Source organism: Salvelinus namaycush, chromosome 17, assembly GCF_016432855.1.
Source record: "Salvelinus namaycush isolate Seneca chromosome 17, SaNama_1.0, whole genome shotgun sequence".
NCBI classification, from domain to species: Eukaryota; Metazoa; Chordata; class Actinopteri; order Salmoniformes; family Salmonidae; genus Salvelinus; species Salvelinus namaycush.
The window spans coordinates 36965122-36992214 of NC_052323.1; the positions used below are offsets into that span (position 1 = coordinate 36965122).

General features: G+C 45.2%; 1 protein-coding gene across 1 annotated transcript in view; it reads right to left on the reverse strand.

Annotated features, from left to right (window-relative positions):
• Window positions 1–27093, reverse strand: part of LOC120062099 (teneurin-2-like) — a 338488-nt gene that overhangs the window by 137324 nt on the left and 174071 nt on the right. The window lies entirely within an intron of this gene.

Below are 27093 nucleotides of genomic sequence, written 5' to 3' on the forward strand. Positions count from 1 at the left end.
GAGAGGGAAGAAGGGAAGGAGGGAGGGTTAGACATACTGATGGACTGATGATTGACAGAGGGACACTAAAAAGAGGTACACACACACACACACACACACACCCACCCACCCACACACCCCATCTCAGTAGCTTTACATAGTTGAGCCATGGGACGGAGGAGTCTTTGGACACATTGAGGCTGGTCCTTTACACTAAAGAGAGGGACAGGAGCTTTGACACATTGAGGCTGGTTCTTTACACTAGAGAGAGGGAGATAGGACACATTACAGTGACCGTATTACCGCCACACCGGCAGTCACGAGTCATGAAGGCAGTCAAATTCCACATGACAGTTTAGTCACAGTAATTAAGATTCTCCAAACTCTGATGCTGCTGCTGGTCATTGGTAATCTACCAAACTTGCTAACTGCTTGGTACTCAGCAATCTATTGTCCCTCTAATCACTCTGACATCAATGTAAATGTAAAAAAAATCTAATCAAACACTTCATGAGAGCCCATGAGCTCATGTTGTGCAACATTTCTGTAGGCTATGCAATTGCCGAGCAAACAGAGTGATGGCCTCTACTAAAAAGAGGAGGATCCCTTTAGCTTTCTATAGGCTAGGCCTACTATATTTATTTATCCGCTTTCTATAGGCTAGGCCTACTATATTTATTTATCAGCTTTCTATAGGCTAGGCCTACTATATTTATTTATCAGCTTTCTATAGGCTAGGCCTACTATATTTATTTATCAGCTTTCTATAGGCTAGGCCTACTATATTTATTTATCAGCTTTCTATAGGCTAGGCCTACTATATTTATTTATCAGTTTTCTATAAGCTAGGCCTACTATATTTATTTATCAGTTTTCTATAAGCTAGGCCTACTATATTTATTTATCAGTTTTCTATAAGCTAGGCCTACTATATTTATTTATCAGTTTTCTATAGGCTAGGTCTTGTCACGACTTCCGCCGAGGTTGACTCCCCTGCCTGTTTGGGCGGTGCTCGGCGGTCGTCGTCACCGTCCTACTAGCCGCCACCGATCCCTTTTTCGTTTGTCTGTTTGTTTTGTCTTATTAGTTGCACCTGTTGTTTTTGGTTTCGTAATGAGCTTCCCTATATTTAGGAGTTTGACCCGCCCTTGTTTTGTGCGGGATTGTGTTTTGTTACGTGTGTGTATTTTGGGTTGTTGGCAAGTGTTTCTCTGCGCCCTGGATGTTCGGGCTTATTCATTTTTGGTTAAGAGTAAAAAGGAATATTTTTCCCAAGCGGCTCTCTCTCTGCGTCTGGTTCTTTCGCCCACCTAGTCCCGCGTGACAGAATCCCGCACCGACCATACGTGCTTTACGGACACACCTGTAATTGACCTCTCACGGTTTCAGTTCACCATCTCGTACCGACCAGGCTCCCAAAACACCAAGGCCGACGCGCTGTCCCGTCTCTATGATACCGAGGAGCGGTCCGTTGAGCCAACTCCCATCATTCCACCTTCATGTCTCGTGGCACCGGTGCTATGGGAGGTGGACGCGGAGATAGAGAGAGCCTCACGGTTAGAGCAGACCCCTCCTAACTGTCCAGCGGGGGTTCAGTACGTGCCGGGAGGGGTCCGGGATAAGCTAATCCGTTGGGCTCATACTCTCCCCTCCTCGGGTCATCCTGGCATCGAGAGGACAGTGCGGAGTCTTAGAGGGAGATACTGGTGGCCCACGTTGGCTAAGGACGTGAGATTTTATGTCTCCTCCTGCTCGGTGTGCGCTCAGAGCAAGGCTCCTCGGCACTTGCCTAGAGGGAAGTTACAGCCCCTCCCCGTTCCACAACGGCCGTGGACACACTTATCGGTGGACTTTCTTACCGATCTTCCCCCGTCCCAGGGAAGTACTACGATTTTGGTCGTTGTGGATCGGTTTTCTAAGTCCTGCCGTCTCATCCCGTTGCCCGGTCTCCCTACGGCCCTGCAGACTGCGGAGGCCTTGTTTACCCATGTCTTCCGGCACTATGGGGTGCCTGAGGACATCGTTTCTGATCGGGGCCCCCAATTCACGTCCAGAGTTTGGAGGGCGTTTATGGAAAGACTGGGGGTCTCGGTCAGCTTGACCTCGGGTTTTCACCCCGAGAGTAATGGGCAGGTGGAGCGCGTAAACCAGGATGTGGGCAGGTTTCTGCGGTCATATTGCCGGGACCGGCCTGGTGAGTGGGCGAGGTATGTTCCTTGGGCTGAGCTCGCTCAGAACTCCCACCGCCACTCCTCAACGAACATGTCCTCGTTTGAGTGTGTGTTAGGTTACCAGCCGGTCCTGGCCCCATGGCACCAGAGTCAGACCGAGGCTCCTGCGGTAGAGGAATGGGTACAGCGCTCCAAGGACACCTGGAAAGCCGTCCAGGAATCGCTAAAGTTAGCAGGACAACGGCAGAAGAGGAGCGCTGACCAGCACCGCAGTGAGGCCCCCGTGTTCACACCGTGGGACAGGGTCTGGCTCTCGACCCGAAACCTGCCTCTCCGCCTGCCCTGTCGGAAGCTGGGGCCGCAGTGTGTGGGGCCGTTTAAAGTCCTGAGGAGAATAAACGAGGTGTGTTATAGGTTACAACTCCCTAGGTATTACCGGATTAACCCCTCGTTTCATGTGTCTCTCCTCAGGCCGGTGGTGGCTGGTCCCCTGCAAGAAGGTGAGGTGCCTGAGGTCCCTCCACCCCCTCTGGAGATCGAGGGGTCCCCGGCGTACACAGTACGTGCCATTCTGGACTCGAGACGCCGGGTGAGGGGCCTACAGTACCTCGTGGACTGGGAGGGGTACGGTCCGGAGGAGAGATGCTGGGTTCCGGTGGGGGACATTTTAGATCCTTCTCTTCTGAGAGACTTCCACCGCCTCCACCCGGATCGCCCGGCACCTCGCCCTCCGGGTCGTCCTCGAGGCCGGTGGCGACGCGCGGCGGGAGCCGCGCGTCAGGAGGGGGGTACTGTCACGACTTCCGCCGAGGTTGACTCCCCTGCCTGTTCGGGCGGTGCTCGGCGGTCGTCGTCACCGTCCTACTAGCCGCCACCGATCCCTTTTTCGTTTGTCTGTTTGTTTTGTCTTATTAGTTGCACCTGTTGTTTTTGGTTTCGTAATGAGCTTCCCTATATTTAGGAGTTTGACCCGCCCTTGTTTTGTGCGGGATTGTGTTTTGTTACGTGTGTGTATTTTGGGTTGTTGGCAAGTGTTTCTCTGCGCCCTGGATGTTCGGGCTTATTCATTTTTGGTTAATAGTAAAAAGGAATATTTTTCCCAAGCGGCTCTCTCTCTGCGTCTGGTTCTTTCGCCCACCTAGTCCCGCGTGACAAGGTCTACTATATTTATTTATCAGTTTTCTATAAGCTAGGCCTAGTATATTTATTTATCAGTTTTCTATAGGCTAGGCCTACTATATTTATTCATCAGTTTTCCTAATATTAAGCACATTGGTTATATTTACAACAGGAGTATAACCTACCTGGCTGGCATAGATGACATGTATTTTTTCCAGTTGCCCCTGTTTTCGAGACAGGTGCAGGATAATGGTCCGTTCTAAACTAATTTCACACATATATTATTCAGTGTATGTAAAGACAAGATTAAATAAAGAATAGTCTGATAGGTGACAATATTAGCCTATCACTTGTGAATGATAAATTATCACTTGTGAATGATAGCCAGCTAGTTTGCAGTAAGGCAAACCTGCAGTATAGTCACACACCTCATGTAGCCTAGCCATAGGGCTATATGTTTTAATAAGGTCAGCATCACACCTCATGTAGCCTAGCCCATAGGACTATATGTTTTAATAAGGTCAGCATCACACCTCAGGTAGCCTAACCCATAGGACTATATGTTTTAATAAGGTCAGCATCACACCTCATGTAGCCTAGCCCATAGGCCTATATGTTTTAATAAGGTCAGCATCACACCTCATGTAGCCTAACCCATAGGACTATATGTTTTAATAAGGTCAGCATCACACCTCATGTAGCCTAGCCCATAGCCATATATGTTTTAATAAGGTTAGTATCACACCTCATGTAGCCTAGCCCATAGGACTATATGTTTTAATAAGGTCAGCATCACACCTCATGTAGCCTAGCCCATAGGACTATATGTTTTAATAAGGTTAGTATCACACCTCATGTATAGCCTAGCCCATAGGACTATATGTTTTAATAAGGTTAGTATCACACCTCATGTAGCCTAGCCCATAGCCATATATGTTTTAATAAGGTTTGTATCACACCTCATGTAGCCTAGCCCATAGGACTATATGTTTTAACAAGGTTTGTATCACACCTCATGTAGCCTAGCCCATAGGACTATATGTTTTAATAAGGTTAGTATCACACCTCATGTAGCCTAGCCCATAGTCCTATATGTTTTAATAAGGTTAGTATCACACCTCATGTAGCCTAGCCCATAGGACTATATGTTTTAATAAGGTTAGTCACACACCTCATGTAGCCTAGCCCATAGGACTATATGTTTTAATAAGGTTTGTATCACACCTCATGTAGCCTAGCCCATAGGACTATATGTTTTAATAAGGTTTGTATCACACCTGATGTAGCCTAGCCCATAGTCCTATATGTTTTAATAAGGTTAGTATCACACCTCATGTAGCCTAGCCCATAGGACTATATGTTTTAATAAGGTTTGTATCACACCTCATGTAGCCTAGCCCATAGGACTATATGTTTTAATAAGGTCAGCATCACACCTCATGTAGCCTAGCCCATAGTCCTATATGTTTTAATAAGGTTAGTATCACACCTCATGTAGCCTAGCCCATAGTCCTATATGTTTTAATAAGGTTTGTATCACACCTGATGTAGCCTAGCCCATAGGACTATATGTTTTAATAAGGTCAGTATCACACCTCATGTAGACTAGCCCATAGGACTATATGTTTTAATAAGGTTAGTATCACACCTCATGTAGCCTAGCCCATAGGACTATATGTTTTAATAAGGTTTGTATCACACCTGATGTAGCCTAGCCCATAGGACTATATGTTTTAATAAGGTTAGTATCACACCTCATGTAGCCTAGCCCATAGTCCTATATGTTTTAATAAGGTTAGTCACACACCTCATGTAGTCTAGCCCATAGACCTATATGTTTTAATAAGGTTAGTATCACACCTCATGTAGGCTAGCCCATAGTCCTATATGTTTTAATAAGGTTAGTATCACACCTCATGTAGGCTAGCCCATAGGACTATATGTTTTAATAAGGTTAGTATCACACCTCATGTAGCCTAGCCCATAGGACTATATGTTTTAATAAGGTTAGTATCACACCTCATGTAGCCTAGCCCATAGTCCTATATGTTTTAATAAGGTTTGTATCACACCTGATGTAGCCTAGCCCATAGGACTATATGTTTTAATAAGGTTAGTATCACACCTCATGTCGCCTAGCCCATAGTCCTATATGTTTTAATAAGGTTTGTATCACACCTGATGTAGCCTAGCCCATAGGACTATATGTTTTAATAAGGTTTGTATCACACCTGATGTAGCCTAGCCCATAGTCCTATATGTTTTAATAAGGTTTGTATCACACCTGATGTAGCCTAGCCCATAGTCCTATATGTTTTAATAAGGTTTGTATCACACCTGATGTAGCCTAGCCCATAGTCCTATATGTTTTAATAAGGTTTGTATCACACCTGATGTAGCCTAGCCCATAGTCCTATATGTTTTAATAAGGTTAGTATCACACCTCATGTAGCCTAGCCCATAGTCCTATATGTTTTAATAAGGTTAGTATCACACCTCATGTAGCCTAGCCCATAGGACTATATGTTTTAATAAGGTTAGTCACACACCTCATGTAGCCTAGCCCATAGGACTATATGTTTTAATAAGGTTTGTATCACACCTCATGTAGCCTAGCCCATAGGACTATATGTTTTAATAAGGTTTGTATCACACCTGATGTAGCCTAGCCCATAGTCCTATATGTTTTAATAAGGTTAGTATCACACCTCATGTAGCCTAGCCCATAGGACTATATGTTTTAATAAGGTTTGTATCACACCTCATGTAGCCTAGCCCATAGGACTATATGTTTTAATAAGGTCAGCATCACACCTCATGTAGCCTAGCCCATAGTCCTATATGTTTTAATAAGGTTAGTATCACACCTCATGTAGCCTAGCCCATAGTCCTATATGTTTTAATAAGGTTTGTATCACACCTGATGTAGCCTAGCCCATAGGACTATATGTTTTAATAAGGTCAGTATCACACCTCATGTAGACTAGCCCATAGGACTATATGTTTTAATAAGGTTAGTCACACACCTCATGTAGCCTAGCCCATAGGACTATATGTTTTAATAAGGTTTGTATCACACCTGATGTAGCCTAGCCCATAGGACTATATGTTTTAATAAGGTTAGTATCACACCTCATGTAGCCTAGCCCATAGTCCTATATGTTTTAATAAGGTTAGTCACACACCTCATGTAGTCTAGCCCATAGACCTATATGTTTTAATAAGGTTAGTATCACACCTCATGTAGGCTAGCCCATAGTCCTATATGTTTTAATAAGGTTAGTATCACACCTCATGTAGGCTAGCCCATAGGACTATATGTTTTAATAAGGTTAGTATCACACCTCATGTAGCCTAGCCCATAGGACTATATGTTTTAATAAGGTTAGTATCACACCTCATGTAGCCTAGCCCATAGTCCTATATGTTTTAATAAGGTTTGTATCACACCTGATGTAGCCTAGCCCATAGGACTATATGTTTTAATAAGGTTAGTATCACACCTCATGTCGCCTAGCCCATAGTCCTATATGTTTTAATAAGGTTTGTATCACACCTGATGTAGCCTAGCCCATAGGACTATATGTTTTAATAAGGTTTGTATCACACCTGATGTAGCCTAGCCCATAGTCCTATATGTTTTAATAAGGTTTGTATCACACCTGATGTAGCCTAGCCCATAGTCCTATATGTTTTAATAAGGTTTGTATCACACCTGATGTAGCCTAGCCCATAGTCCTATATGTTTTAATAAGGTTTGTATCACACCTGATGTAGCCTAGCCCATAGTCCTATATATTTTAATAAGGTTTGTATCACACCTGATGTAGCCTAGCCCATAGTCCTATATGTTTTAATAAGGTTTGTATCACACCTGATGTAGCCTAGCCCATAGTCCTATATGTTTTAATAAGGTTTGTATCACACCTGATGTAGCCTAGCCCATAGTCCTATATGTTTTAATAAGGTTTGTATCACACCTGATGTAGCCTAGCCCATAGTCCTATATGTTTTAATAAGGTTTGTATCACACCTGATGTAGCCTAGCCCATAGTCCTATATGTTTTAATAAGGTTAGTATCACACCTCATGTAGCCTAGCCCATAGTCCTATATGTTTTAATAAGGTTTGTATCACACCTGATGTAGCCTAGCCCATAGTCCTATATGTTTTAATAAGGTTTGTATCACACCTGATGTAGCCTAGCCCATAGTCCTATATGTTTTAATAAGGTTTGTATCACACCTGATGTAGCCTAGCCCATAGTCCTATATGTTTTAATAAGGTTAGTATCACACCTCATGTAGCCTAGCCCATAGTCCTATATGTTTTAATAAGGTTAGTCACACACCTCATGTAGTCTAGCCCATAGACCTATATGTTTTAATAAGGTTAGTAGCACACCTCATGTAGGCTAGCCCATAGTCCTATATGTTTTAATAAGGTTAGTATCACACCTCATGTAGGCTAGCCCATAGGACTATATGTTTTAATAAGGTTAGTATCACACCTCATGTAGCCTAGCCCATAGGACTATATGTTTTAATAAGGTTAGTATCACACCTCATGTAGCCTAGCCCATAGTCCTATATGTTTTAATAAGGTTTGTATCACACCTGATGTAGCCTAGCCCATAGGACTATATGTTTTAATAAGGTTAGTATCACACCTCATGTCGCCTAGCCCATAGTCCTATATGTTTTAATAAGGTTTGTATCACACCTGATGTAGCCTAGCCCATAGGACTATATGTTTTAATAAGGTTTGTATCACACCTGATGTAGCCTAGCCCATAGTCCTATATGTTTTAATAAGGTTTGTATCACACCTGATGTAGCCTAGCCCATAGTCCTATATGTTTTAATAAGGTTTGTATCACACCTGATGTAGCCTAGCCCATAGTCCTATATGTTTTAATAAGGTTTGTATCACACCTGATGTAGCCTAGCCCATAGTCCTATATATTTTAATAAGGTTTGTATCACACCTGATGTAGCCTAGCCCATAGTCCTATATGTTTTAATAAGGTTTGTATCACACCTGATGTAGCCTAGCCCATAGTCCTATATGTTTTAATAAGGTTTGTATCACACCTGATGTAGCCTAGCCCATAGTCCTATATGTTTTAATAAGGTTTGTATCACACCTGATGTAGCCTAGCCCATAGTCCTATATGTTTTAATAAGGTTTGTATCACACCTGATGTAGCCTAGCCCATAGTCCTATATGTTTTAATAAGGTTAGTATCACACCTCATGTAGCCTAGCCCATAGTCCTATATGTTTTAATAAGGTTTGTATCACACCTGATGTAGCCTAGCCCATAGTCCTATATGTTTTAATAAGGTTTGTATCACACCTGATGTAGCCTAGCCCATAGTCCTATATGTTTTAATAAGGTTTGTATCACACCTGATGTAGCCTAGCCCATAGTCCTATATGTTTTAATAAGGTTTGTATCACACCTGATGTAGCCTAGCCCATAGTCCTATATGTTTTAATAAGGTTTGTATCACACCTGATGTAGCCTAGCCCATAGTCCTATATGTTTTAATAAGGTTTGTATCACACCTGATGTAGCCTAGCCCATAGTCCTATATGTTTTAATAAGGTTTGTATCACACCTGATGTAGCCTAGCCCATAGGACTATATGTTTTAATAAGGTTTGTATCACACCTGATGTAGCCTAGCCCATAGTCCTATATGTTTTAATAAGGTTTGTATCACACCTGATGTAGCCTAGCCCATAGTCCTATATGTTTTAATAAGGTTTGTATCACACCTGATGTAGCCTAGCCCATAGTCCTATATGTTTTAATAAGGTTTGTATCACACCTGATGTAGCCTAGCCCATAGTCCTATATGTTTTAATAAGGTTTGTATCACACCTGATGTAGCCTAGCCCATAGTCCTATATGTTTTAATAAGGTTTGTATCACACCTGATGTAGCCTAGCCCATAGTCCTATATGTTTTAATAAGGTTTGTATCACACCTGATGTAGCCTAGCCCATAGTCCTATATGTTTTAATAAGGTTTGTATCACACCTGATGTAGCCTAGCCCATAGGACTATATGTTTTAATAAGGTTAGTATCACACCTCATGTAGTCTAGCCCATAGACCTATATGTTTTAATAAGGTTAGTATCACACCTGATGTAGCCTAGCCCATAGGACTATATGTTTTAATAAGGTTTGTATCACACCTGATGTAGCCTAGCCCATAGTCCTATATGTTTTAATAAGGTTTGTATCACACCTGATGTAGCCTAGCCCATAGTCCTATATGTTTTAATAAGGTTTGTATCACACCTGATGTAGCCTAGCCCATAGTCCTATATGTTTTAATAAGGTTTGTATCACACCTGATGTAGCCTAGCCCATAGTCCTATATGTTTTAATAAGGTTTGTATCACACCTCATGTAGCCTAGCCCATAGGACTATATGTTTTAATAAGGTTAGTCACACACCTCTTGTAGCCTAGCCATAGGCCTATATGTTTTAATAAGGTTAGTATCACACCTCATGTAGCCTAGCCCATAGTCCTATATGTTTTAATAAGGTTTGTATCACACCTGATGTAGCCTAGCCCATAGGACTATATGTTTTAATAAGGTTTGTATCACACCTGATGTAGCCTAGCCCATAGGACTATATGTTTTAAAAAGGTTTGTATCACAACTAAAGTGGCCAAATAACTTCTTAAAATGCAGCACATTATTCCGCTTTATAACCGGTGTAGAGCCTAACTGGCACACTGTACATGGGCTGGCGTGAGTTTCAAGTTTGGGGAAGCTCATTTTCACCATAAAATGCTCCTTTATAACAAAGTAATACATGTCTGATCGCATTTGCCGTCACTTTCGAGAACAGTGTTTTCCCGCTAATTAATTGCATTTTGGAACATTTGCTCTTATAGCCTACTGCAGTGTGTGCTGTTGCTGCGCTTACAATGTGAAGAAACAGCCTAATAGTTTATCTACATTTTAAGTTAAACGTTCTGATCTGTTGCGTCAGCCTCATTGCATAAAAAGTGTTTTTTTGATGCTAGTGGTTGTATTCATTTGGGATCTATCGCATCCCACAACTGTCCCAGACTATGTTTGGAAAATGTATTCATTGCACAGAAGGACACGTTGACCAATAGAATAGGTCAACGTTTGTACTATGGGGGCCATGCTTTAAAAAAAGGGGAAAAAATGAGAGGTGCCATAATCGACATCTTCGGCGTCCGGGGAACAGTGGGTTAACTGCCTTGTGCAGAACGACAGATTTCTACCTTGTCAGCTCAGGGATTCCAGCCAGCAACCTTTTGATTACTGGCCCAATGCTCTAACCACTAGGCTACCTGCTTCCAGAGGCAGTTTGGAACTCGGTAGTGAGTGTTGCAACCGAGGACAGACGATTATTACGCGCTTCATGACTCGGCAGTCCCGTTCTGTGAGCTTGTGTGGTCTACCACTTCGCGGCTGAGCCGTTGTTGCTCATAGATGTTTCCATTTCACAATAACATCACTTAGTTGACTGGGGCAACTCTAGCAGGGCTGACATTTGACGAACTGACTTGTTGGAAAGGTGGCATCCTATGACGGTGCCACATCCTTGTCTCTCTCTCTCTCTCTCTCTCTCTCTCTCTCTCTCTCTCTCTCTCTCTCTCTCTCTCTCTCTCTCTCTCTCTCTCTCTCTCTCTCTCTCTCTCTCTCTCTCTCTCTCTCTCTCTCTCTCTCTCTCTCTCTCTCTCTCTCTCTCTCTCTCTCTACCTCTCTCTACCTCTCTCTACCTCTCTCTACCTCTCTCTACCTCTCTCTACCTCTACCTCTACCTCTCTACCTCTCTACCTCTCCTTGTCCCTCTATCTCTCTCTCCCTCTATCTATCTCTCTCTCTCTCTCTCTCTCTCTCTCTCTCTCTCTCCCTCTATCTATCTCTCTCTCTCCCTCTCCTTGTCCCTCTATCTCTCTCTCTCCCTCTCCTTGTCCCTCTATCTCTCTCTCTCTCCTTGTCCCCCTATCTCTCTTGCCCTCTCCCTCCCTCTCCTTCTTCTCTTTCTTTCTCATTTCATCCCTGTTGGTTATAACTAGTGTTTACCTTGCTCATGTTTATTCATCTATTTTTGGCTGTGTATTCTGATTACACATGCAAACACACACATTCACATGCACATACACGCACACAAACACACACGCACACAAACACACTACACCCATGGTGTAAACAGCAGCCAGTGCAGCCAGTGCAGGCCATGTGCAGGCAGTGCAGGCCATGTGCAGGCAGTGCAGGCCATGTGTCACCCAGGGGTGTAGTTAGTGTGTGAAACACATCGATCCCTGCTCTGGTTTCCATGATGCAAGTCTCTCACCTCTTACTGGGCCTGATGCTTACACTGCTGGTCAACACAAAGAACAATCTCTCTCTCTCTCTTCTCTTATTCTCAGTGTCTGTAGGACAGTTAGTTATTGCACTGGATCATTGTTGTGTGCAGAAAAGATACGATCTATACAATGCTGTGGTGAATACTGAAAACCATAGAACACAATAACCAAAACAACAACAGATCAACACAGCAGTTTTGCTTTCATGTGGATCTCAATGTCCTTACTGTGAGACAACTGCATTCCCACAGACAGAAAGAGAGAGAGAGAGAAAGAGAGAGAGCGAGAGGGTGAGAATAGAATGAGTTCTGCTGTCTGTTCTTTGGTTCCTCAAGGTCTCTGGGTTCTCTCTCTGTCTATTGCTCTTCTTCGCTCTTGTACAAAAGGAGAAAGAGAAACAAGTGAGTGAGATGAAAGTAAATGGATGGTTACTTTCCAGAGAGTGTAAAGTCACAAGAGAACGTCATGTACTCTACCTTTCCTACTTACCGCATTAACTCTTCAAACGCACGCAGTCAGGAGACTTTCACTCTCTTTCCTCATATCCGTCTCTACAATACTTTTCTCTTTCCTCTCTCTTCTCTCTATGATACTTTCCTATTTTCTCTCCACTTCCTGAAGGTGAAGGACAACGTGTTCTCCTGAGATTCAAAATAATAATAGCTTTATTGACAGGAGCGTTTGAAAAACAATGTCCCTGCTGCCGGCTGGCCCAAGGCTATCATTAAAAAACTGGAATTAAATAACAGAAAAATAACTGATTATCACAATCATAAAGGGACAATAATAAAGTGGGTTTAATTAGTAGCCGGTAATGACTCTAGTCCTGCTGTGTCTTTGGACTCGACTAACTGACCTCATTTAACCAACGTTGTTGATTGACTGAGCTGTGAATATTACAGAATTATAATTATTCTACATCATGGGATCTCTCTATATAGAAACTATTAGATTCCCATGATTTCAAACCTGTAGAGAATAGACGTGTAAATCCTACTGTATCTCCTGTCCCTCTCTCTAGTGTAAAGGACGAGCCTCAATGTGTCCTATCTCCTGTCCCTCTCTCTAGTGTAAAGGACCAGCCTCAATGTGTCCTATCTCCTGTCCCTCTCTCTAGTGTAAAGGACCAGCCTCAATGTGTCCTATTTCCTGTCCCTCTCTCTAGTGTAAAGGACCAGCCTCAATGTGTCCTATCTCCTGTCCCTCTCTCTAGTGTAAAGGACCAGCCTCAATGTGTCCTATCTCCTGTCCCTCTCTCTAGTGTAAAGGACCAGCCTCAATTAGGTCTATGACGATCATGGAATTTTGTCAGCAGGTGTTTGTCAAGGAAATAACTGCCGGTCTCCTGGTAATTGCCCATTAATTAACATAAACACGTTTAGCATCTCCTGGCTTCCACACCTACATTTGAAAATGTCATGTAATTTAGCCTACACCATCACAATAAATCCATTATGTATTTTAGACACGTATAAAGAAACTTGATATGAAGAAAATGTAGTCTATTTCAGAACAGAATAGCATACTCTGAGTTGTTAGGCCCTGATCTGGCTACGTCATATGGTTGTGGGCTCCACTAGTTAATTTAGCAGACAAGACGTGCTTAGAATTCCATGGCATTATTTTTATTATTTTATAGTATGAAGAAAACAATTTAACATACACTAAATATATAAAAGTATGTGGACACCCCTTCAAATGACTGGAAATGGCTATTTCAGCCTCACCTGTTGCTTACAGGTGTATAAAATCAAGTACACAGCCATGCCATCTCCATAGACAAACATTGGCAATAGAATGTCATTACTGAAGAGCTCAGTTACTTTCAATGTGGCACCGTCATAGGATGCCACATTTCCAACAAGTCAGTTTGTCAAATGTCTGCCCTGCTAGAGTTGCCCCGGTCAACTGTAAGTGCTGTTATTGTGAAGTGGAAACGTCTAGGAGAAACAATGGCTCAGCCGCAAAGTGGTAGGTCACACAAGTTCACAGAACGGGACCGCCGAGTCATGAAGCACATAAAAATTGTCTGTCCTCGGTTGCAATACTCACTACCGAGTTCCAAACTGTCTCTGTAAGCAACGTCAGTACAGTAACTGTTTGTCGGGAGTTTCATGAAAGGGGTTTCCATGGCCAAGCAGCAGCACACAAGCCTAAGATCACCATGCGTAATGCCAAGTGTTGGCTGGAATGGTGTAAAGCTCGCCACCATTGGATTCCGGAGCAGAGAAGCAGATGAATCACGCTTCACCATCTGGCAGTCCGACGGACAAATCTGGGTTTGGCGAATGTCAGGAGACTGCTACCTGCCCAAATGCATAGTGCCAACTGTAAAGTTTGATTGGTGAGGCATAATGGTCAGGTGCTATTTTTCATGGTTTGCGATTGGCCCCTTAGTTCCAGTGAAGGAAATCTTAACGCTACAGCATACAATGACATTCGAGACGATTCTGTGCTTCCAACTGGGGCAGTTTGGGGAAGGCCCTTTCCTGTTTTAGCATGACAATGCCCCGTGTACAAAGTGAGGTCCATACAGAAATGGTTTGTCGAGATCGGTGTGGAAGAACTTGACTGGCCTGCACAGAGCCCTGACCTCAACCCCATCGAACACCATTGGGATGAATTGGAACGCCGACTGCGAGCCAGGCCTAATCGCCGAACATCAGTGCCCGACTTCACTAATGCTCTCGTGACTGAATGGAAACAAGCAAGTCCCCGTAGCAATGTTCCAACATCTAGTGGACAGCCTTCCCAGAAGAGTGGAGGCTGTTATAGCAGCAAAGGGAGGACAAACTCCATATTAATGACCATCATTTTGGAATAAGATGTTGTGGAATGAGGTGTCCACATACTTTTGGTCATGTAGTGTATGTTTCCCATATAAAGCCCTTTGAATTGAATTGAGGTAGAGGGATAGGGAGAGGGAGAGTGAGAGAGAGATGGATAGGGAGAGGGAGAGGGAGAGAGCAATAGAAGGATAGAGAGAGATAGAGGGATAGGAAGAGAGAGATAGAGGGATATGGATAGAGAGGGAGGGATAGGGAGAGAGATAGAGGGATAGGGAGAGAGAGGGAGATCAGTGTGTGTGTGTGTGTACAGCATTTGTGAACATCATGTATATCTGTGTGTGTTTGTGTTTGTGCATGTGTAAAAATGTATGTGCGTGTGTGTATGTATGAGCAGGAATGTGTGTATGTGTATGTATGAGTGTGGGAGCGTGTGTGTGTGTTGGTGGTTATTAATATTTGAAATCACTTTAATTACAAAAAAAAGAAATGGCACTAGATAGCCAAAAGCAATTATGGGAAGTGTAATCTCTTTAGCAATGAAGCCGTGGGGCATGTTTAACTCTGCTCATTTAGTTCCAATACACATCTAGAAAGGTCAGTGGAAATTGCTTTGTGTTCATGTAACAAAGACTAGGCATCATGGGTCACATGGTCCTCGAGGTTATTACATCTCTTAGCTGGAGCTAGGCATCATGGGTCACGTGGTCCTCCAGGTTATTACATCTCTTAGCTGGAGCTAGGCATCATGGGTCACGAGGTCCTCCAGGTTATTACATCTCTTAGCCGGAGCTAGGCATCATGGGTCACGAGGTCCTCCAGGTTATTACATCTCTTAGCCGGAGCTAGGCATCATGGGTCACGAGGTCCTCCAGGTTATTACATCTCTTAGCCGGAGCTAGGCATCATGGGTCACGAGGTCCTCCAGGTTATTACATCTCTTAGCTGGAGCTAGGCATCATGGGTCACGAGGTCCTCCAGGTTATTACATCTCTTAGCTGGAGCTAGGCATCATGGGTCACGAGGTCCTCCAGGTTATTACATCTCTTAGCCGGAGCTAGGCATCATGGGTCACGTGGTCCTCCAGGTTATTACATATCTTAGCTGGAGTTGCCCTTTGCTGGTTCACTAGTCTCTCTGTTGTTCTGTTTCCTTGTTTCTTTGTGTTTTTTTTTGCTTGTCCTTTCTTTCTTTCATTATTTAATTATTTATGCATGTGTGTGTGTGTTGCCACTGGAAATCCCCTTCCTACAGTGAAGTAGTGTTGTTGGGGGATTGCACACCCTCAGCGACACATGAAATAACTTCCTTTGCGCAGGTATCCACTTCTGACCTCTGTGAAGCATTCAACTGGAAACCGGACTAAAGTCTGGCGGCATTGGGGTGTCTGGTGACGGGGGCAGGAGTGAATGGACCAGGAGCCCTTAATCAGACCCCTGCACACCAGCGGTACAGGACTATTATGGTCGCCAGCAGTTGGGACTTGAGTGGCAGCTGCTCTCAGTATACCCCTGTGTGACTGAGCAGCCCTATTTAGGAGCTACACCCAACTGGGGAGAGGCCTAGAAAAGGTGGCCTAAAAATTACCTACTCACTCCTTCCTGGATAGGCTACCACACCTATCGGGAGTTCCACTCAGCTGTCGAAAAATGATTAAGAAAATAATTGGTCTGAAACTGGCGACATGGAACATCAGGACTCTTTTGGACACTGACAATAATAATGATACACCGGAGAACGAAGGCGCTACAACATTGACATTGCTGCCCTGAGTGAGAGACCAGGTTCCTGGATGAAGGTTCCCTGAAAGAGGAGGGAGAAGGCTCCACCTTCTCCTGGAAAGGTCACCCTCCTTTTACCCAACCTCACCGAAACGCCTGTAGGTATAAGTAAAAGACTCATGTCTCTCCATATCCCCCAAGATGCATTATGCTACTCTTCTCAGTGCATACCCACCAACGTTACCATCTGAAAATGAGGCAAAGGACTGCTTCTACCAGTCACTAGATGAGGCCCTTCACCGCATCCCCAGGAATGACAAGATCTTTCTGCTGGGGGACTTCAGTGCTAGGGTGGGACAGAACAACAGGATATGGAGCGGAGTGCTGGGTAGGCATGGTGTTGGCCAGGTCAATGAGAACGGCATGAGACTGCTAACTCTATGTGCAGAGCATGATCTCACAGTCACTAACACCTTGTTCTAACAGAAGAACAATTATAAAACATCATGGATGCACCCACGCTCCAAACACTGGCACCTGATGTACTACGTCACAGTGAGATGTTCTGACTCTAATGACGTCCTGCTGACACGTGACATGAGGGGTACAGAATGCTAGACAGATCACCGTATGATACTGGCTAAACTCCAGCTGAGAATAATTCTCCCCCCAATGCTTGAAGAAGTCCAGTAAGAGGCGTCTGCACTGTACCCGGCTTGAGAAAGCTGCAGTAAGGGACGAGTTCCGTCGCTCTCTCGCTGAAAGGCTGAGGGAGAATGAGCCTCTTCTGAACCATGGACCAGAAGTGGGCATCTCTCAGCTCCGTGCTCTATCAGGCAGCGGCCCACTCCATTGGCTACAGAGGTAGGAAACATAAGGACTGGTACGATGAGAACTCGGACACCATCACAACCTTACTGGGCAATATGCACAAAGCGCACAAGGCTACTCTCAACAGCCACACATCTATGGCCCGAGAAGTCGCTACATCACCCCCATGAGAACAGCTGATTGTCTGACTCTCTTGAAGGACCAAAACCAGATCCTGATGAGGTGTGCTGACGAACTAAACCAGATCCTGATGAGGTCTGCTTACCAACTAAACCAGATCCTGATGAGGTGGGCTGACCAACTAATCCAGATCCTGATGAGGGGTGCTGACCAACTAAACCAGATCCTGATGAGGTCTGCTGACCACCAAAACCAGATCCCGATGAGGTGTGCTGACCACCTAAACCAGATCCTGATGAGGTGGGCTGACCACCTAAACCAGATCCTGATGAGGTCTGCTAACCACCTAAACCAGATCCTGATGAGGTGTGCTGACCAACTAAACCAGATCCTGATGAGGTCTGCTTACTAACTAAACCAGATCCTGATGAGGTCTGCTTACCAACTAAACCAGATCCTGATGAGATCTGCTGACCACCAAAACCAGATCCTGATGAGGTCTGCTGACCACCAAAACCAGATCCTGATGAGGTGGGCTGACCAACTAAACCAGATCCTGATGAGGTGGGCTGGCCACTTTGAAGCACTACTCAATCAGCGCTCTCCTACAGACCACTCCATCCTGGAAGAACATCAGGACCTTTCATGGCCTTTGTCGACCTCTCCAAGGCCTTCAACACTGTGAGCAGGGAACGACTATGGGGCATTCTACTCAACATCCTTTGCCAGTTCCATGATGGGATGATGGCTCGGTTGGCCATAGGAGGGCAGGAGTCAGTGCCCTTTGGAGTAAGCATCGGTGTGAGGTAAGCGTGTGTGCTGGCACCTGTACTCTTTAACATCTTCCTCCTATCTGTCACCCAGTTTCTCCACAAGGAGACAGCAAGGGGGTTGCGGTGGACTTCAGGCTGAATGGAAACCTAGTCAACATCAGGAGACTCCAAGCAACCACCAAGGTTTCAACAGAGCGGGTTCTTGAGGTGCAGTATGCTGATGACTGTGCTCTTGTGGCCCACACTCCGGAAGACCTTCAGTTCGTCCTTGTAACAGCTGTGAGGGTTTATAGCAGGATGGGACTATCTATCAACACCACCAAGACAGATGATCTGCCAATGGAGATCCAGTCTTCCACCCACCATGCCTGTCTTCACCATTGAACACAATTCACTGGCAATAGTCCCGTCATTCAAATACCTGGGCAGCATCCTCTCGGAGGACTGCAGCATTGACCTCGACATTCAAAACAGCATCAAGTAAGCATCAGCTGCCTTCAGGAAACTCAGATGCAGGGTCTTCCAAAACAGGGATCTCCACACCTAAATCTCCGTCTATCAAGTCATCTGCATCACCACACTTCTTTACAGCTGGGAAACATGTGTCACTTACAGTCGCCACAACAAGCAGCTCAAGCGATTCCACATAAGATGCCTGCAGTGCATCCTGGGAATCCCCTTGTGCGACCGTGCGCCCCATACATAAATACTTGCTAAGACCAACTGCAAGCCCATGGAGGCCATGATCACCCAGCTCCAACTGCGCTGGCTTGGGCGTGTCATTAGAATGTCTCAGGAGCACTTCCTGTGGAAAATTCTGAATGGCTAGCTACATCTTGGTCGGCAGTCTGCAGGGGGGGCCAGTTATACTTTGGCCGGCGCTGCAAGGACCAGCTGAAAACGTTGCTGAAGAAATCAAACCCACAGACCTGGAGGACGCTGCTGCCCAGCGTTCCACCTGGAGACAGCTCTGCCAGATCAGGAGGGAGGAGGAGAGGAGCACAAAGAAACATCAAAAATAGCTCAGGAGACATACAACCATGCCTGTCCCCGCTAACACAGAATGCACATCTCCCACCAGCAATAAAGTTTGTGGATCTCGGATTGAACTCTACTGTCACGGAAGAATTCACCAAAGAACTCAGAAGTGGAAGTCATCATCGGATACGATGGACTACCATAACGTGCATGCGTGTGTGTGCGAGCGAGAGAGAGAGAGAGAGAGAGAGAGAGGGAGAGAGAGGAAGTAATAACTAATGTGACAAACCTGTAACATTTAGTTTCCTCTCTGATTGAGTGATGAACAGGCAGGCCTGTCTCAGGAGAATACAGACAACAGGCGTGCTGGTACACCACTGTTGTGTCAGATACTCAGCCTGAAGACAAAGTGTTCAACATCTATTGTTCCCTTAGATCAACTCTATTACTGTGAGATGGTCCAGACAGACAGAACCCTTTTCCCTATATAGTACACTATGTTAGGGCCCATATGGGTCTGGTCAAAAGTAGTGCACTAAAGGGAATAGGGTGCCATTTGGGATGTAGACGGGGTCTCTGATCTCACTCTGATCTCTGAAGAAGTCTGTTGTAAGTCGCTCTGGATAAAAGCGTCTTCAATGACCCAAAAATAAGAACATACTACTGAACTGAAATGCTACTCAATCGTCTACAAAGGCCTCTCCTCTCCTCTCCTCTCCTCTCCTCTCCTCTCCTCTCCTCTCCTCTCCTCTCCTCTCCTCTCCTCTCCTCTCCTCTCCTCTCCTCTCCTCTCCTCTCCTGCTTCATCCGTTCTCCTGTGAGAAGGCGGGATAGGTGGGATCAATATGGTGGTAGTCATCTGTGCTCTTCCCTGTCCTTTCTTATTAGATAAGTGAAACTGAAGGAGAGGGCAATAGGAGATGACTCCCATCTCTCTCTCTTTCCATACCTCTATTCACCCCCTCTCTATCCCTCTATCCAGACCTCCATTAACTCTTTCCATACCTCTATTCACCCCCTCTCTCTCCCTCTATCCAGACCTCCATTAACTCTTTCCATACCTCTATTCACCCCCTCTCTCTCCCTCTATCCAGACCTCCAATTAACTCTTTCCATACCTCTATTCACCCCCTCTCTCTCCCTCTATCCAGACCTCCATTAACTCTTTCCATACCTCTATTCACCCCCTCTCTATCCCTCTATCCAGACCTCCATTAACTCTTTCCATACCTCTATTCACCCCCTCTCTCTCCCTCTATCCAGACCTCCATTAACTCTTTCCATACCTCTATTCACCCCCTCTCTATCCCTCTATCCAGACCTCCATTAACTCTTTCCATACCTCTATTCACCCCCTCTCTCTCCCTCTATCCAGACCTCCATTAACTCTTTCCATACCTCTATTCACCCCCCCCCTCTCTCCCTCTTTCCATACCTCTATTCACCCCCCCTCTCTCCCTCTATCCAGACCTCCATTAACTCTTTCCATACCTCTATTCACCCCCTCTCTCTCCCTCTATCCAGACCTCCATTAACTCTTTCCATACCTCTATTCACCCCCCCCTCTCTCCCTCTATCCAGACCTCCATTAACTCTTTCCATACCTCTATTCACCCCCCCTCTCTCCCTCTATCCAGACCTCCATTAACTCTTTCCATACCTCTATTCACCCCCTCTCTCTCCCTCTATCCACACCTCCATTAATTAGCCTACTATCTCCCCCTCTGTGATTTTAACGCCCCTACTCTGTATATCGCTTCATCCCTGACACATCTCCTTTCTATGTCCCAGTCTCCCTCTCCCTCTTTCACCCTCTGTTCCCTCTCTCCCTCCCTCCGTCTGCCCATCTGGCTTGGGGTGAGGTGTGGTAGGCCAGAGCAGTAGAGATGGAAGGAAAGAGGGATGAGAGAGTGATACATCGACAGCTGGAGCCTAGTCAGACGGAGAAAGACAAATTACCCCTCTAACGAGAGGCATTCATCATCCCTTCGCCCTTCTATCCCCCCCCTACCTTCGCCCTTCTACCCCCCCCCCCACCTTGCACCACATCTCTATGATACACACTGCTCAACAGCACACCTGGAGTACTAATTCACACCTACAAACACACACTCACAAGCATGCACACACACACACACACACACACACACACACACACACACACACACACACACACACACACACACACACACACACATACAACTTAAACACAGTTGGACTACAGCTTTACACACTACAGCTTTACAAACCTACACAGACACACTCACATAGAGGTAGCAGTGTAGTATCAGTAGTAGTAGTAGTGTTGAATTACTACCTGTACTGTTACTACCTGCCCACACAGACATCCTCGTGCTGGCACACAAAGAGACTCATTACCATGGCTTCTGTCAGCACAGATGTTGGGCTGAGAGGGAGATGTCAGTCACTGCGTGTGTGTGTCTGCGTGTGTGTGTGTGTCTAGCTGACAGTGATCTGAGGGCCAGTTAGTGATGACAGCAGCTGACACAATCTGGCCTCCCTCTCCTCCCTTTATATTTGATGAACAGAGTGCTTTCTCCTCTCCTCCTTCTCCTTCTACACCTACAGTATCTCCACCTCCTCCTACACCTACAGTATCTCCACCTCCTCCTCCTCCTCTTTCTACACCTTCTATCTCCTCCTCCTCTTTCTACACCTTACATCTCCTCCTCCTCCTCTTTCTACACCTTCTATGTCCTCCTCCACCTCTTTCTACATCTTCTATGTCCTCCTCCTCCTCTTTCTACACCTTCTATGTCCTCCTCCACCTCTTTCTACATCTTCTATGTCCTCCTCCACCTCTTTCTACATCTTCTGTCCTCCACCTCTTTCTACATCTTCTGTCCTCCTCCTCTTTCTACACCTTCTATCTCCTCCTCCTCCTTCTCCTCCTCCTCTTTCTATCTCCTCCTCCTCCTATTACTCCTCCTCCTCCTCTTACGCATCCTTCTCCTCTTTCTACACATTCTATCTCCTCTTACTCCTCCTTCTCCTCCTCCTCTTTCTATCTCCTCCTCCTCCTATTACTCCTCCTCCTCCTCTTTCTACACCTTCTATCTCCTCCTCCTCCTTCTCCTCCTCCTCTTTCTATCTCCTCCTCCTCCTATTACTCCTCCTCCTCCTCTTTCTACACCTTCTATCTCCTCCTCCTCCTTCTCCTCCTCCTCTTTCTATCTCCTCCTCCTCCTATTACTCCTCCTCCTCCTCTTTCTACACCTTCTATCTCCTCCTCTTACTCCTCCTTCTATCTCCTCCTCCTCCTCTTACGCATCCTTCTCCTCTTTCTACACATTCTATCTCCTCTTACTCCTCCTTCTCCTCCTCCTCTTTCTATCTCCTCCTCCTCCTCTTACTCCTCCTCCTCTTTCTACACCTTCTATCTCCTCCTCCTCTTTCTACACCTTCTATCTCCTCCTCCTCTTTCTACACCTTCTATCATATCACTTGTTTTTCTCCTCTTTTTCTGTTTAAGGAGCTCTCTCTCTCTCTCTCTCCCTCGGCCTCTGGCCTAGATCTCTTTCTCTCTCCCTCTCTTTCCCTCTCTTTCCCTCTATCCCTCTCTCCTTCTCCCTCTCCTTCCCTCTCTTTCCCTCTCCTTCCATCTCCCTCTCTCCCTCTATCCCTCTCTCCCTCTCCCTCTCTCTCCCTCTCTCTCCCTCTCTCTCTCTCCCTCTCTCTCCCTCTCTCCCTCTCTCCCTCTCCCTCTCTTTCCCTCTCTTTCCCTCTCTTTCCCTCTCCCTCCCCCCTCTGGCCTACACCTCTATCTCTTTTTTTATCCTGTCTGCATCACTCTTTTACTCTGTTGCCGAGGGGTGAGAGACAACACACATAACATCCCAAACACTGTGGGGCTGGAATTCAAAATGACCTGCATAAACAGAACAGTATTGTTACTGCTTCTACTGAGTAAATGCCCTGCATAAACAGAACAGTATTGTTACTGCTTCTACTGAGTAAATGACCTGGATAAACAGAACAGTAATGTTACTGCTTCTACTGAGTAAATGACCTGGATAAACAGAACAGTAATGTTACTCCTTCTACTGAGTAAATGACCTGGATAAACAGAACAGTATTGTTACTCCTTCTACTGAGTAAATGACCTGCATAAACAGAACAGTATTGTTACTCCTTCTACTGAGTAAATGACCTGGATAAACAGAACAGTATTGTTACTCCTTCTACTGAGTAAATGACCTGGATAAACAGAACAGTATTGTTACTCCTTCTACTGAGTAAATGACCTGCATAAACAGAACAGTATTGTTACTCCTTCTACTGAGTAAATGACCTGGATAAACAGAACAGTATTGTTACTCCTTCTACTGAGTAAATGACCTGGATAAACAGAACAGTATTGTTACTCCTTCTACTGAGTAAATGACCTGGATAAACAGAACAGTAATGTTACTGCTTCTACTGAGTAAATGACCTGGATAAACAGAACAGTAATGTTACTGCTTCTACTGAGTAAATTACCTGGATAAACAGAACAGTAATGTCAAATCAAACACTTTCTTACTGAGGACAACTAATCCTCAGCATTCCTTAACATTTCAGAAAAACATCAATAACCTTACCAAACGAGTCTATTTTTCATGTATTCATTCAACCATTCTTTAACCAGGCAGCTCGATTGAGAATCTAAAGTTAGCTAGTATTCTTATGATCTCAAAATCAGCGTACGAATAAGCTGATGAAGGGAAATCATCTTAAAACATTAAAACCCAAAGCCTGAACTTGCACAAGGCTATAGGAGAGAACAACATCCCTAACACAAAGCCGACATCTCTCCTCAATTCCCATCTGGGATTCTAATGTCATCACTTTTCTCTCTCTCTCTCTCTCTCTCTCTCTCTCTCTCTCTCTCTCTCTCTCTCTCTCTCTCTCTCTCTCTCTCTCTCTCTCTCTCTCTCTCTCTCTCTCTCTCTCTCTCTCTCTCTCTCTCTCTCTCTCTCTCTCTCTCTCTCTCTCTCTCTCTCTCTCTCTCTCTCTCTCTCTCTCTCTCTCTCTCTCTCTCTCTCTCTACAGAGTCAATGTGGAGGCTATATACAGGGGGGTACCGGCACAGAGTCAATGTGGAGGCTATATACAGGGGGTCTCGGTACAGAGTCAATGTGGAGGCTATATACAGGGGGTACCGGTACAGAGTCAGTGTGGAGGCTATATACAGGGGGTACCGGTACAGAGTCAATGTGGAGACTGTATACAGGGGGGTACCAGTACAGAGTCAATGTGCGGGGGCACCGGTTAGTTGAGGTAGTATGTACATGTAGGTAGAGTTATTAAAGCAACTATGCATAGAAGGTAACAACAGAGTGTAGCAGCGGTGTAAAATAGGGGGGGGGGGGGGGGGGGGGGGGCGGCAATGCAAATAGTCTGGGTAGCCATTTGATTAGATGTTCAGGAGTCTTATGGCTTGGGGGTAGAAGCTGTTTAGAAGCTTCTTGGACCTAGACTTGGCGCTCCGGACAGTCTATGGCTAGGGTGGCTGGAGTCTTTGACAATTTGTAGGGCCTTTCTCCGACACCGCCTGGTATAGACGTCCTGGATGGCAGGAAGCTTGGCCCCAGTGATGTACTGGGCCGTTCGCACTACCCTCTGTAGTGCCTTGCGGTCAGAGGCAGAGCAGTTGCCATACCAGGCAGTGATGCAACCAGTCAGGATGCTCTCGATGGTGCAGCTGTAAAACCTTTTGAGGATCTGAGGACGCATGCCAAATCTTTTCAGTCTCCTGAGGGGGGATAGGTTTTGTCGTGCCCTCTTCATGACTGTCTTGGTGTGCTTGGACCATGTCAGTTTGTTGGTGATGTGGACACCGAGGAACTTGAAGCTCTGATCCTGCTCCACTGCAGCCCCGTTGAGGAGAATGGGGGCGTGCTCGGTCCTCCGTTTCCTTTAGTCCTGATCAGCTCCTTTGTCTCAATCACACCGAGGAAGAGGTTGTTGTCCTGGCACCACACGGCCAGGTCTCTGACCTCCTCCCTATAGTCTGTCTCGTCATTGTCTGTGATCAGGCCTACCACTGTTGTGTCATCGGCAAACTTAATGATGGTGTTGGAGTCGTGCCTGGCCGTGCAGTCATGAGTGAACATTGAGTACAGGAGGGGGCTGAGCACACACCCCTGAGGGGCCCCTGTGTTGAGGATCAGTGTAACGGATGTGTTGTTACCTATCCTTACCACCTGGGGGCGGCTGTCAGGAAGTCCAGGATCCAGTTGCAGAGGGAGGTGTTTAGTCCCAGAGTCCTTAGCTTATTGATGAGCTTTGAGGGCACTATGGTGTTGAACGCTGAGCTGTAGTCAATGAATAGCATTCTCACATAGGTGTTCCTTTTGTCCAGGTGGGAAAGGGCAGTGTGGAGTGCAATAGAGATTGCATCATCTGTGGATCTGTCGGTGCGGTATGCAAATTGGAGTGGGTCTAGGGTTTCTGGGATAATGGTGTTGATGTGAGCCATGACCAGCCTGGTCACATCAGTCGTTGTGCGTGTGTGTGTTTGTGTGTATGCGTCTTTACGTGTGTGTGTTTGTGTGAGAATGATTACATCTCTTTGTGTGTGTGTGTGTATTGTGTGTGTGTGTATTGTGTGTGTGTGTGTATTGTGTGTGTGTGTGTGTGTGTGTTCCAGGAATAGGATTCTCCACCACTCCAGTCGTCAATTGTCAGTAGTGACCAGGCCTGACTTCTGCCCGCTCCAGAGATTCTATTACCATATAAACTGCATCCATGTAGCCACTGGATTGATGATATTGTGTGTGTGTGTGTGTGTGTGGGTGTGGGTGTGTGTGATGTGGTGTGTGTGAGACCATTTTTTAAAGGATTCCACACGAAAATAATCACAATCTATCACTCCAGTGTTTAATTGCTAAATTGTAATTATTTTGCCACTATGGCCTATTTATTGCCTTATCTCCCTAATCTTACCTCATTTGCACAAACTATATATACATTTTTCTATTTTGATATTGACTGTATGTTTGTTTATCCCATGTGTAACTCTGTGTTGTTTGTGTCACACACTTTGCTTTATCTTGGCCAGGTCGCAGTTGTAAATGAGAACTTGTTCTCAACTGGCCTGTGTGTTTGTGTGTGTGTGTGGATGTGTGTGTGTGTGTATTGTGTGTGTGTGTGTTTTGTAGGACTCACTCAGCCTCAGTCACAATGAGCTGTGAATGAATTTATTGTTGTAGAACTATTCAGAGTAGACGGCTATTACAGACTGACACACAGGGAAATCCATCATAACCTTATTAGAGTATCATACTGAAATACACAAAACACAGAGCCTTCAGACACTTTGCTAAGAGTGGACTCTGAGTACCACAAGCCATGCATTATCACTGAGTAAAACACCAGTATCACTAGGCCTGCATTATCACTGAGTAAAACACCAGTATCACTAGGCCTGCATTATCACTGAGTAAAACACCAGTATAACTAGGCCTGCATTATCACTGAGTAAAACACCAGTATCACTAGGCCTGCATTATCACTGAGTAAAACACTAGGGGATTCCTAACATAAAATAGACAACAAGAAACGTTCAAGGAACAGCTAGCTGGTTAACAGCTGTTGTTCCCAGCTCTCTGAACTCAAAAAGCAGAGCAACAAGGATAGTGTGTGTCCCAAATGGCACCCTAATCCCTACATAGTGCACTACTTTTGAGCTGAGCCCATAGGGTGTAGGGAATAGGGCGTAATTTGGGATGCTCTTATAGTGTTGTTCCTCTTCACAGCCATGAGACTTTTACATGCTGTATCACAACCATCCACAAGCCTCCCTTACTGTAGGCCTCGTTGGGCCAAGTGGTGCATAAGCCTCCTGATGTGTGTGTGTGTGTGTTTATGTGTTTTTCTGTGTGTGTTTAAGGCAGAAAGGCTTTAAACCAGGGCATTAAAAAGTCATCACCATCCTCATTCTCTCCTAATGTTCACACACTCTCTGTCTGAATGCAAGAACACAAACTCTCTCTGAACATGCACTCACACAGACACACACATACAAACACTCACACAGACACACACATACAAACACACACACACACACACACACACACACACACACACACACACACACACACACACACACACACACACACACACACACACACACACACACACACACACACACACACACACACACACACACACACACACACACACACACACACACACACACACACACACACACACACACACACACACACACACATACATAC